Source organism: Chiloscyllium punctatum, chromosome 26, assembly GCF_047496795.1.
Source record: "Chiloscyllium punctatum isolate Juve2018m chromosome 26, sChiPun1.3, whole genome shotgun sequence".
NCBI lineage: Eukaryota > Metazoa > Chordata > Chondrichthyes > Orectolobiformes > Hemiscylliidae > Chiloscyllium > Chiloscyllium punctatum.
In genome coordinates, this window is record NC_092764.1 from 28,390,649 (window position 1) to 28,403,588 (window position 12,940).

General features: G+C 40.4%; 1 protein-coding gene and 1 long non-coding RNA gene across 8 annotated transcripts in view; one reads left to right on the plus strand and one right to left on the minus strand.

Moving 5' to 3' along the window:
• Positions 1 to 12,940, minus strand: part of LOC140496357 (uncharacterized) — a 241,284-nt gene that overhangs the window by 129,915 nt on the left and 98,429 nt on the right. The window lies entirely within an intron of this gene.
• The window catches only part of pmfbp1 (polyamine modulated factor 1 binding protein 1), an 829,187-nt gene that overhangs the window by 67,280 nt on the left and 748,967 nt on the right, over positions 1 to 12,940 (plus strand). The window lies entirely within an intron of this gene.

The following is a 12,940-nucleotide window of genomic DNA, read 5'->3' on the forward strand; positions in this document are numbered from 1 at the left end:
CCAAGTGTTTGAGTAACCCGCTTACAATTTCAGCTTTACTTTTGTCCTTGGTTAAACCCAAATCTAACTTCTTTGCTCATTCTAAAAGCATGGCCTTTTTCTTTCCTTCTAAACTTTCTTGGCGAATTTCAGAATCACCTTCAAATCCTAGATCCTCTTTAGCAATTTAACGAGCCATTATTCTCCCTTTTAATTTACTCAACCACAAGTCACCAAATATAAACAAATTGCCTCACCTATGTTTTATTTAAAGATCTTGGACACTATCCTCCAAGTGTTTAAACCTGCAGGGACTTTTGGTACCCCCAAATCTATTCAAGTCTGTCTAAAACAGTTCAAATCCCAGGCGAGTCCCCAAACTGTTATGACATGGGGTAAACCTCTCTGCTAGTTTAAAACCTACAATACATAAAGGATTTATCTTGTGCAGTAATCTGTGAAAATTCAAAAGGTCAAGAACTATTTAAAATAAAAATTAACAACTTTCCTTCTTAAAGTATAACAGAGAATAATTAACTAACAACTATTTAAAACTGCTCTCTAACCTATCTTTTACCTTCCCTTCTATAATATAAGTCCGATAAAACTCCCGATTACAATTTACAAAACCAAACCTGTTATCTCAAACCAGGCAGCTTTCTCTGTATTCCGGTCATTTTAGATTAGATTTCTTAAAGCGTGGAAACAGGCCCTTCACAAGTTCACACCGACCCGCAACCCACCCAGACCCATTCCCCTACATCTAACACTACGGGCAATTTAGCATTTATAATTCACCTAACCTGCACATTTTTGGATTGTGGGAGGAAACCGGAGCACCCGGAGTAAACCCACGCAGACACGGGGAGAATGTGCAAACTCCACAAAGAGAGTCGCCTGAGGCAGGTATTGAACCCAGGTCTCTGGCGCTGTGAGGCAACAGTGCTAATCACTGTGCCACTGTGTTGCCTTTTCTTCTTCTTGGGGAATCTGCTTCACAGGTTACTGATCGATAAAGGTACTTTTTAAAAGAGCTATTTTTCAGACTATCATTACATGTGGGTAGCTTGGCAGTTCTCCCCTCAACTGTTCAATTTTCCCTGATCTTCTACCCCCCCCCCCCCCCCTCCCCCCCAAAGCATCATTGGCTTTTAAGATTGTCAATATACTAAATTCAAACTGGATTGGATTTGGTATTTGGTATAATTTAAACTGATTGGCCTAATTCAAATCTGTTTTGTCATTTCCAGGCAACCAGCTCCCTAGCTACCCCAGTAGCTGGAGCACATGTTACATTGTATCTTTTTTTTCAGAACCCTTACTGTATCAGGTAGTTTTTGCTCACTTTTAACTCTCTTAATGGTACAGTGCGCTCACATCTTCATAACAATATGACGAGTCTAGTTGAGTTTCTGGGTAATGATAATCCCCAGGATGTTGACCGTGAGAGATTTAGTGATGGTAACACCGTTGAATATCAAGGGGCGGTGATTAGATTGTCTCTTATTGGAGATGGTTATTACTGGCATTTGTGTGGCGTGAATGTTACTTGCCACTTGTCAGCCCAAACCTGGATATTGTTCAGACCTTGTTGCATTTGAACATGGATCAGTGTTGTCACAAACTACTGAATTCAAAGACTTAAAGGTCTTAATGGCACCTTGACAGATGCTGGAGGGATGGTGCTGATGGTTATGGATAGGTGGATGGATGATGGCATATCGTACAGTGCCAGCTAAAGGTGAGTGACTGAGTCAGTTGCTGGGTCCTAGTGGAGAGTGAGGATGGAGTTTGGTCTTAAAGATAGGGTTTGGGGCTGTAGTTCAAGTGTCATTTGGGCTTGATGGAGACAGTGTGTGTATGTTTGGTGTTGGGGAGGTCAACTTCATAATTAGAAATAAGTTAGATCGTGTTTTAATTGCTCTAACCTTTCAGTTAATTGTTCGAGTGAGTAAATTTGGAACCCCCCCATTGTATGGGAGCCATTTATCAAGGGCTGTACATACTTCCCAGGCAGGTACTGCATAGTCAATGCATTAAGTCTTCCACATCGTCCCAATGTCCAATTTCCAGGATATGTCTTGTCTCCAACCACCTGGAGGCTGGAATAATTTGGTCCAGTATAAGGATCTTGCTGATTAAAGGGAAATTTGTTGAACTCTTTGTTGCCGGCAATATTATTTGTCAGGAATATGCAAGACGTGAAGCTGAAGCATCGGGAAGAGCTCACAACTCCAAATACTCATTCAACTGGTCCTCCAAGCACCACCTATTCACATGTGGCAGACAATGCTTATCATATATTGGAATTATCAGCCATTGCAGAATACTTTAATCCGAATTAAAGTAAGTCATCCTTGGTCCATGGACTATCTAAGAACAACTCTATGTACAGCAGGCAGTTTAGATTTCTGTAATTTTAATGAACAAGCATATGTGTTTGCTTGTCACTTTTCAATGAAACTACTGTTGGGACTTTATCATCCCAACATGATTAATGGTGGGGATCAACAGCAGGAATGGCAACTTCTTGACTGGCCATGATGAGGTATTCATATATTTTGCAATGTGCCTTGTGACACCAACTTCGCTGCATGGCATTATGAATATTCCAGGGCTGCAGGCCCTTGCTCAACTTCAGCAATATCAGAATCTACCCCTGCTCCCTCCCCATCAGTGCCATCCTTAATTGAGCAGTGGGTCTCGCGATGATCAACTGAGAGGTTGTCTCTGGGATAATTGTTGGTACAAGCCTGATACCTGCTCATTTGGGCTTGGTACTTTGTACCTTCTGATAAAGGTATGCCCTATATTAAAGTGATGACTTCTGACCAAAATATGCAAGGTATTGGGGCTAGCTGTCAGACCAATGCCACTTCGAGCTAATCAGTGCAGATAAATTACTGAAAACTGAGTAAAATATTCTAAATTTGATCACAGTCCTGCCTCTCCTGGTGCACACTTTTGTCATACTGAAGAAAGCATTTAGTCTCTGCCATCAGAATCAAGACCAACAATTCATTTCAACAATTCAAGACCAACAGTTATTTCCTTTAATAATGAGTTCTGCAGATGTGACCCATATTATCAGTAACCACTGCTCCACTGATGTGTTCTTCTAGGCTTCCAATTTTGGCAAAAGCAATTTCAATCAATCAAATTAATCAACTTTATGATAAAGTAAAACATTGTTTTAGAAAACATTTTTTGTCAGTGTACTGCAATTAATAGAAGTGTAGTTTTATTCAATAGGTATATATTTAAAGACCAAAGTTCACAAATGGTAAAAACTAGAATATGAAATTATGGAACAGTAAGAAGAATGTTGTCAGAATTAATGACTTCAAAATTTTCAAGTTGATTTAACCCTTAAAATTACAAACAGCTGTGTGAATATGTACTCCTTCACGTTATGTTTGTATAGTATGTATGTTTGTATTAAAGAAAACTAGCTGTGTGACCTACAGATGATAATTGAGGCCATTTATGTGTAAATGAGCCATGCAATAATGGCATTAATTCATGTATAGCGATATTTTAATGAGTCCAGACAAATCTAATGAGTGTCATTTTACATGTTACTAGAAATATTAAGATTATCAGTACTTCAAGGAATAAAATGTACAGTTATTTCCTTTAATAATGAGTTCAATGTATTTTCTGAAGTGGCATTGTGATGTTTAATTTTTGTTTAGATGTGGTGTTCTGTATTGTCTTTTCTGAAATGTGTGGTTATAGAAGTTTGCCAGAATGTGTCCATGTAGTTAATTAGCAAAATCCATCTTAAAAGCTTGTATTAAATCTAATTTGATCCATGGGGTGGATTATGGATCATGTAGGATTTGAGCTACTGGCCACAGTTGTTGTCAGTGTCCATTATTGCCATGTATTTCTCCGATCAATAGTGTTTAAATCAGTGTTTGTTCTTAATCTTTGGTTGCGTATTCTGCTGATCTTAGTGAGGTATACCACAACATAATAAACAACAAATGCTAGAGATCGGTGTGTCAGACAGCATCCATGGACAGAGAGCAAGCTAACATTCTGAGTCTTGATTACTCTTCATTAGAGGTGAAGTGTGGAGGGGACAGCATTTATGCTATAGTTTGGAGGATGTGTGTGTGAGGGAAGTGGGTATAGGGTGCTGGAGGAGAAAAGTCACCCTACATTCACTAGCCCCACCTCCCCACTATCTAACAATCTGCCCTGCCAAACAATGGCACAAATGCTGTCCCCTCCACACTTCACTTCAGCTCTGATGAAGAATCTTCAAGACTCAAAACGTTAGTTTGCTCCCTCTCCATGGATGCTGTCTGACTCGCTTTGATCTCCAGCGTTTGTTGTTTTCAGTACAGATTCTAGCATCTGCAGTAAATTGCTCTCATAGCTTAATCATACTGACTCCAGAAAACCTGGCACTATTCTCAGAAAACAATTTCTAAAATGAGACAAAAACCATATTATCAGAAATCAAACTTAAAGCTATACATTGTTCTGTCCATTTTAAAACCCAGGTTTTCAAATAATATATCATAAAGCGGTTAAGATTGCAGATGTTCAAGAGACTAGAATTAGATAAGCAAATACTTTTCAGAGGGTTATAGGGTTGAGGCTGTGACCGATAGAGAGAGATTGAAACATGAATGAGAATTATCGAGTGGAGGTATTGCTTAACTGGCTACTAATGTAAGCCAGGAGAAAGTGAGGACTGCAGATGCTGGAGATCAGAGCTGAAAATGTGTTGCTGGAAAAGCGCAGCCCTGAAGAAGGGCTGATGCCCGAAACATCAATTCTCCTGTTCCTTGGATGCTGCCTGACCGGCTGCGCTTTTCCAGCAACACATTTTCAGCTACTAATGTAAGCCAGCCAGAATAGAAATGAAGGGTAAGCTGTTGAATATAAGAAATAGGGGTAGGTTTTTTGGCCATTGAGCCTGCTCTGCCATTCAGTAATTATCTTTGATCTGATTGAATTGAATTAGCTTTATTGTCACATATACTCCGATGAGTGTAGTAAACAGTTTGCAAGTGGCCACTTACAGAGCCATTTTAGGTACAAAAATAGCAAAGTACAAATTCTTCAGGCCAAGTTCTTAGGAAAAAGAAATAGGAAATAAAGAAATAAGAAGTCTGGTATTGCAGATAGTAGGAATAAATTCGGACACAGAAAAACAAAAAGTTCAGAACAATGGTCCTTCCAACCAAGTCAACACTGGCACCTAGCCTCCATTCCTCACCGGACCTTGACTCCAAACCTCAATGCCAGGAGACCTTGAGACTGGAAGGCAACAATCAGGCCATGTGATGCTGAAAGACTGCCATAGGCCACTGAAAGTCTACCATGCTGGGCCAAGAGACCACCACGCCAGGCCGAGAGACTGCCGCTTTGGGCCGCTGACAGACTGCCAGCCAGACCAGGAGACCACCAAGTCGAAAGATCGGGAGGCTGCCTCTCCAGGCCAGGAGGCCGCTATGCTAGATTGGGAGGCTGCCTCACCAGACACTGATGCCAGGCTGAGAAGCTGCCATATCAGGCAGAGAGGATGCCTTGCTAGGTGTTTGCTGAGGCCAGGAGTCCGGGTTTGAGAAGAAGAAACGCAAAGAGAAAAATAACAGACAGAGCAGATGAGCTCCAGCTGAAGCATCCTATTCCGCTGCCATCTTGGAACAGATTGTGGCCTTAGTTTCACTTCTCCATCTGCCCTCAACCCTTGATTCCCTTTGTATTTATTCTCATTACTGCTGTCATCACTATCCTGCATCTTGCCATTTTCAAATTTCCCATATGTGAACTCTCTGCCACGGCCTTTTGAATTTAAAGCCCATCCTATAACCTATAGTTTGCCAGGTCACTGATTCTAATGCACATCATGTGAGTTCCATCCTAGTACTATAGTTTCCTGTTTCTATAGGTGAAAAAAAGGTAGGAAATGTTCCTTCAAATATATATAAACATGAAAATAGTTAACAGCGTAGGTATTTATCATCCAAAAATGAGCCTGGGGAGTTAGTAATTAAGCATAAAGTGATAGAAGGTGAACTGAATTGAATAGATATTTTATATCAGTCTTCACAAGAGAGAATGTAAGTAACATCCAGGAAATAGCTATATATCAGGAATTGAAAGTGAGGAAGGAACCCAAGAAACGTATAATTACTAGGGAGGTAGTAGAACATAGAACATTGAAAGGTACAGCACAGAACAGGCCCTTTGGCCCACGATGTTGTGTCGGGTTCAATCCTAATGTAAAATATAATAACTTAATCTACACACCCCTCAACCCACTGCTATCCGTGTGCATGTCCAGCAGTCGCTTAAATGTCCCGAATGACTCTGCTTCCACTACCATTACCGTTGGCAACGCATTCCATGCATTAACAACTCTGCGTAAAGAACCTACCTCTGATGTCTCCTCTATACCTTTCTCCTAATATCCTAAAACTATGACCCCTCGTACCAGTCAATCCTGCCCTGGGGAAAAGTCTCTGGCTATTGACTCTATCTATTCTACTCATTGTCTTGTATACCTCGATCAGGTCTCCTCTCTTCGTCCTTCTCTCCAGAGAGAAAAGTCTGAGCTTATTCAATCTTTCTTCATAAGGCAAGCCCTCCAGTTCAGGCAGCATCCTAGTAAACCTTCTTTGCACCCTCTCCAAAGCCTCTATATCTTTCCTATAGTAGGACGACCAGAACCAAACACAATATTCCAAGTGTGGTCTCACCTGGGACTTGTGAAGCTGTAGCAAAACCTCGCGGCTCTTAAACTCGATCCCCCTGTTAATGAAAGCCAAAAAACCATATGGTTTCTTAACAACCCTATCCACTTGGGTGGCAACTTTGAGGGATCTATATACTTGCATACCCAGATCCCTCTGTTCCTCCACTCTGCCAAGAATCCTGTCTTTAATCCTATATTCAGTATTCGAGTTCGACTTTCCAAAATGCATCACTTCGCTTATATCCAGGTCGAACTCAATCTACCATTTCTCAGCCCAGCTCTGCATCCTGTCTATGTCACGCTGCAGCCTGCAGTAGCCCTCGATACTATTGACGACACCGCCAACCTTTGTGTCATCTAAAAATTTACTAACAAATCCCTCAACCTCCTCATCCAAATCATTTATAAAAATTACAAAGAGCAGAGGCCCAAGAACAGAGCCCTGCAGGACCCCACTCAACACTGACCTCCAGGCAGAATATTTTCCATCTACAACCACTCTCTGTCTTCTGTCAGCCAACCAATTCTGAATCCAGATAGCCAAATCTCCTTGTATCCCATACTTCCTGACTTTATGAATGAGCCTACCATGGGGAACCTTATCAAATGCCTTGCTGAAGTCCATGTACACCACATTCACTGCTCGAATTTTGTCGACAAGTAAGATTTGTGAGGCACGACTTGCCCCTCACAAAGCCATGCTGACTGCCTTTAATCACACTGTGCTTGGCCAAATAGTCATAAATCCTATCCCTCAGAATTCTTTCCAAAACTTTGCTGACCACAGATGTAAGACTGACTAGTCTGTAATTGCCAGGGATTTCCCTATTCCCTTCTTGAAAAGAGGAACAACATTCACCTCCTTCCAATCCTCCAGTACGACTCCTGTGGAGAGTGAGTAGGCAAAGATCCTCACCAGCAGCCTCCTTTCTCGCTTCCCAGAGCAGCCTAGGATAAATCTGGTTTAGCCCTGGGGACTTATCAATTTTAATGTTTTCTAAAATTTTCAGCACATCAACTTCATCAATGAGTAAGTTGTTGTAACTATAAGTTAACAAGTCCCTAAGTCCTGATGGATTTCATCCTATGGTCTTAAAAGAAGTAGCAAGCAAGATAGTTGATGCGTTGGCTTTAACATTTCAAAACTCATTAGATTCGGGAAAGGTTCCTTTTAGATTGAAAAATAGCTAATGTAATTCCTTTATTCAAAAAGGTAGGGAGGCAGAAAGCAGGAAAATACAGGCTGGTTAGCTTACCATTTGTCGTAGGGAGAATGTTAGTAGTTATTTTTCTAGACATTATAACAGGACAATTAGATAAGTTCAAGTTAATCAAGCAGAGCCAACATGGTTTTGTCAAAGGGAAATCATGTTTAGCTAATTTATTGGAGTTCTTTGAAGAAGTTGCTTCTGTGTAGATAAAGGGGAACCAGTAGATATGTTGTGTTTAGATTTTCTGAAGGCATATGTTAGGGTACCACATCAAATAATATTACAGAAAATAAAAGCTGACAGTGTACAGGATACCATATTGACATGAATAGAAGTTTGGCTGGCTAACAGGAAGGAGAAAGTAGGATTAAGTGGGTCTTTTTTGGGCTGGCAGGACATCCCATTTGATGTTCCATGGGTATCAACACTGGAGCATGAACTCTTGATAATTTATATAAATGATTGGGTGAAGGGACTGAATGTTGGGAGCTAAATTTGCTGATAACACAAAGATATGTAGAAAATTGAGTTGTGAAGAGGACATTAGGGAGGCTACTAAGGGACATGGGTTAAGTGGGTGGGCAAAGATCTGACAAATGGAGTACAGGGTGGGAAAGTGTGGAATTGTCCATTTTTGCAAAAAAGCATGAATAAAAAGAATATTCTGTCAGTAGTGAGAGGTTGTAGAGCTCTGAGATGCTGAGAGATTTGGGTGTCCTAGTGCATGAATCGCAGGAAGATAGTGTACAGTGCTGCAAATAATCAGGAAAGCTAGTAGAATGTATTATTGTGAGGGGATATAAATGCAAGAATAGGGAGTTTATACTTCAGTCATGCAGTGCATTAGTGAGTGTCACATATGGAGTACTGGATACAGCAATGGTCACTACTTATGGAAAGAAGTTAATGCATTGGAAGCAGTTCAAAGACGATTTACTGGGCTAATAACTGGAATGAACAGTTTGCCTTGTGAGAAAAGGTTAGACAGTCTAGGTCTGTATCCTCTAGAGTTTAGAAGAGTCAGAGGTGACTTAATTGAAACATCAGATCCTGATGGGACTTGACCAGCTGGATGTGGAAAGGATGTTTCCTCTTATGGGAGAATATATAATTAGTGTTCATAGTTTGAAAATAAGGGGTTTCCCATTAAAAACAGATGAAACATCTTTTCTCTGAGTTGAATCTCTTTGCAATTCCTTCCTAAAAGAGCAATTTAAATAGAACATTTTTAAATATTTTTAAGGCAGATGTAGATAAATTCAAGGTGATGAAAGATTATTGGGGATATGCAGAAATGTAGCGTTGAGATTAAAATTAGATCATCAATCCCTTATTGAATGGCAGAGCAGACTCAAAAGAGCCAAAGGATCTACCCTTGTTCATTGTTCATATGTTCCATTTGCCAATGAATTGATGCCTATTTCTCCTGTACCAGTTCTTGGAGCCAACAGTCTATGCCCTTACATTGTGCAGATTTGGATAGGATACATATTGTTCAAGTAGTAATCTAAGGATTATTACCTTTGTGTTGCTATATAATTTAATCTCTAGTTATTTGTATTCCCTGTGCTTTCTTACTCCAACTCATGCTTTTCGTTCCCATATGGGTCATGACAACTGGATCCTTCCCCTTGTTACACTAAGTCCCTCTCAAGATCTGAGAAGATTTTCGTAACCATGATATTAGGCAAACAACAAACCCTCGGGACTTTCAGTCTTTCCTGCAGCAAACAGTATCTATTCCCCATAACTAGACTGTTCTCCTGCTATTAATAGTACTGTTGCTACATTCCTATGTACCTGTAGAATAAGTGCAAAGGTAGTGGCTCCACTTTTTTTCCTGGACCCCCATATCTGCGCCACATCTAGTCACAGATATCTATTCCTGACCATTAACCATATGTGGAATACTTAACAGGTTCCCTCCCTAACTACCTCCTGAACCAAGATATCCAGCTAGCTCCTTCATTTCCTGAAGTATCGTAGCTCATCAATTCTGAGCCAGATTTCCTTGGCCTGCTGATGATTAGGGCAGATGTGGATCACATTGGTGTTTACCATTTCCTTCAAGTTACAGCTGTAACACAAGATCTGCCCTGCCATGTCTGTTGTCATAGAGTCATACAGCATAGAACTGTTTGGCCCAATTTGACCATGCCAACCAAATTTCCTAAACTGAACTAGTCCCATTTTCCTGTTTGCTCCATGTCCCTCTAAACCCTTCCAATTCATGTACCTATCAAAATATCTTTTAAACGCTGTCGTTGTACAATTTTCTACAACTGCCCCTGGCAGCTTATTCCATACATGCACGACCCTCTGTGTATAAAAAAGTTGCTCCTCAGGTCCTTTTTAATTTTTCCTCTCACCTCAAAATATGCCCTCTAGTTTTGGACTCCCTTATCCTGGGGAAAGACTTCATGTTTTGAAATGACACTCGATGGTTATTTGTAGTTGTAATAAGTAGTCAAACTAGTAAAGTTATACATTTAATTTAATATTTGTATCTTTTCAGTACTACTTTAGGAAAATGAAAGTAGAAAGATGTGCAGGTTAGGTGAATTGACCATGTTAAATTGCCCATAGTGTTTAGGGATGTGTAGGTTAGATACATTAGTCATGCGTAAATATAGGATGGTAGGGGAATGGGTGGGTTACTCTTCGGGAGGGGTCGGTGTGGACTTGTTGGGCTGAAGAACCTGTTTCCACACTGCAGGGATTCTATGATTCTATGCACTCATCAACCAATTGCCTATTTGCTCACAAATTGTCTGTCAAACTCAACTCTTGCATCTCACTTGCTTTTCGTAGGACCACTCCTTATCTTTTAAAGTACCACTTCCCTGACTCATTAGATTCCTGATTAATTGTCCATGTATTACAACATCATGACACTCCCTAAAAGATATCACAGAACCAAATTAGTTTTGCAGCTATTGACAGCAATTTCATGACCATCCTTACAGCGAACAGATTTTAATTCCAGATGTGTTTATGGAATTTAAATCCCATCAGCTGCAATGTTGAGATTTGAAGCTGTAATCCCAGAGAATTAGTTATAGGATACTTGTCTATTGACAGTACCACTATACCCCTGCCTGTCACCACTTGCCCCAAAGTGACAGAGGCCAAAAGGGTTCCAAGTTGGAGGCAGGCAGAGTTATTGGATGGTTTTAGGGTTTTTAATTTCCTTTTTCTGTTTTTTAGCCTCATTCCTTAATTTTCTTATTTCTTTTTCTCCTCTTTCTTCTTTCTCTGCCTTGTCCTTCTTTCTCTGTCTTCTCCTTCTTACTGTTTTCATGTCCTCTCTTTCCCCTTTTCTATTTCTCTTGTTCTTAGAAAAAAGGCTTCAAACCACAATTTGGACCATTTGGTAAAATAAAGTGTGGCAAATTGGTCAGTGCATTGATTATAGACATTGGGAGGTCATGCTGCAGCTGTACAGTACATTGGTTAGGCCCCTTTTGGAATAATGTGTTCAATTCTTGTCTCCTTGCTTTAGGAAAGATGTTGTGAAACTTGAGAGTTCAGAAAAGATTTTGCAAGGATGTTGCCAGAGTTGGAAGGTTTGAGCTGTGGGGAGAGGATTAATTGGCTGGGGCTATTTTCCCTGGAGTGTCGGAAGCTAAGGGGTGACCTTATAGAGATTAGTAAAATCGTGAGGGGCATGGTTAGGATGAATAGCCAAGGTCTTTTCACCAGGGTGGGGGAGTCCAAAGCTAGAGGGTATATGTTTTAGAGGGGAAAGATTTAAAAGGGACCTAAGGGGAAATTTTTTAAAGACAGAGCGTGGTGCATGTGTGGAATGAGCTGTCAGAGGAGGTGGTGGAGATGGGTACATTTACAACACTTAAAAGACGTCTGGATGAGTACATGAATAGGAAAAGTTTAGAGGGACATGGGATGAATGCTGGGTGGTTAAAAAGGTTTCTTGTATGTGTGTGTTCATCGCTCAGTCCTTTGAGAATAGCTGAGAAGTCATGTTGAGGTTGTGCAAGACATTGGTGAGGCCCCTTCTGTATACCGTATCTAGTTCAGGTCACCCAGTTATAGGAAGGATATTAATAAGCTGGAGAGGGATCAGAAAAGATTTACCAGGATGTTGCCAGCCACTGAAGGTTGGATAGGCTGGGACATTTTTTACTGGAGTGTTGGAGGTTGATAGGCGTATATAGAAATTTTTAAAATAATGAGGGGTATAGATAGAGTTAATGGTAATTGTCTTTTCCCTAGGATGGGGGATTTCAAGACTGGGACGCACATTTTTAAGGTGAGAGGGGAGAGATTTAAAAAAGACGAGGGGCAAATCTTTTACACAGATGGTGGATTGTGTGTGGAATGAATCTCCTGAGGAAGTGATGGATGTGGGTACAATTATAATATTTAAAAGACATTTGGATGGGTATATGAATAGGGAAGGTTTGGAGGGATATGGGTCAGGAGCAGGCAGGTGGGACTAGTTTAGTTTGGGATTTTGGTCAGCATGGACTGGTTGGACTGAAAAGTCTGTTTCCGTGCTTTACGTCTCTATGACTCTGAATCTCTAATAGCGGGGAACAATGGGTTTGAGTGGGTCTTGGTCCATTCTTCTTGGTCTGTCTTTACTCATGCCAAAAACCCTTGGATTTCATTTGACTGTCCATCTGAGTTCCCCAAAACTAAAAGAGTTGTGAACCAACACTATTGCAAGACCCTAGAATCCACTATTGCAAGACCCCAGAATCATCTGTTGTGCAACACCTATTTAAATACTGTGGCAGTTTTTCCAAAAAAATGATACCACTGTGTGCAGTTATATAGGGGATCTCCTAGGTGTATGTGCAAATTATATATAAGCATGTGCATTTGTGAGTATATATAATTAGTGCAAATATTTCCTAAAGTAAACTCACAAGACACTTTGCAAGTTACATGTTGCCACGCTGGACGTATTCATTTATTCCTACATTGCATAACATCCTTTATTTATCTTTCAAATGTTCACTAATAGTATATATCTGGGATGTAATTCTGCCAAAATTAATATCAGTTT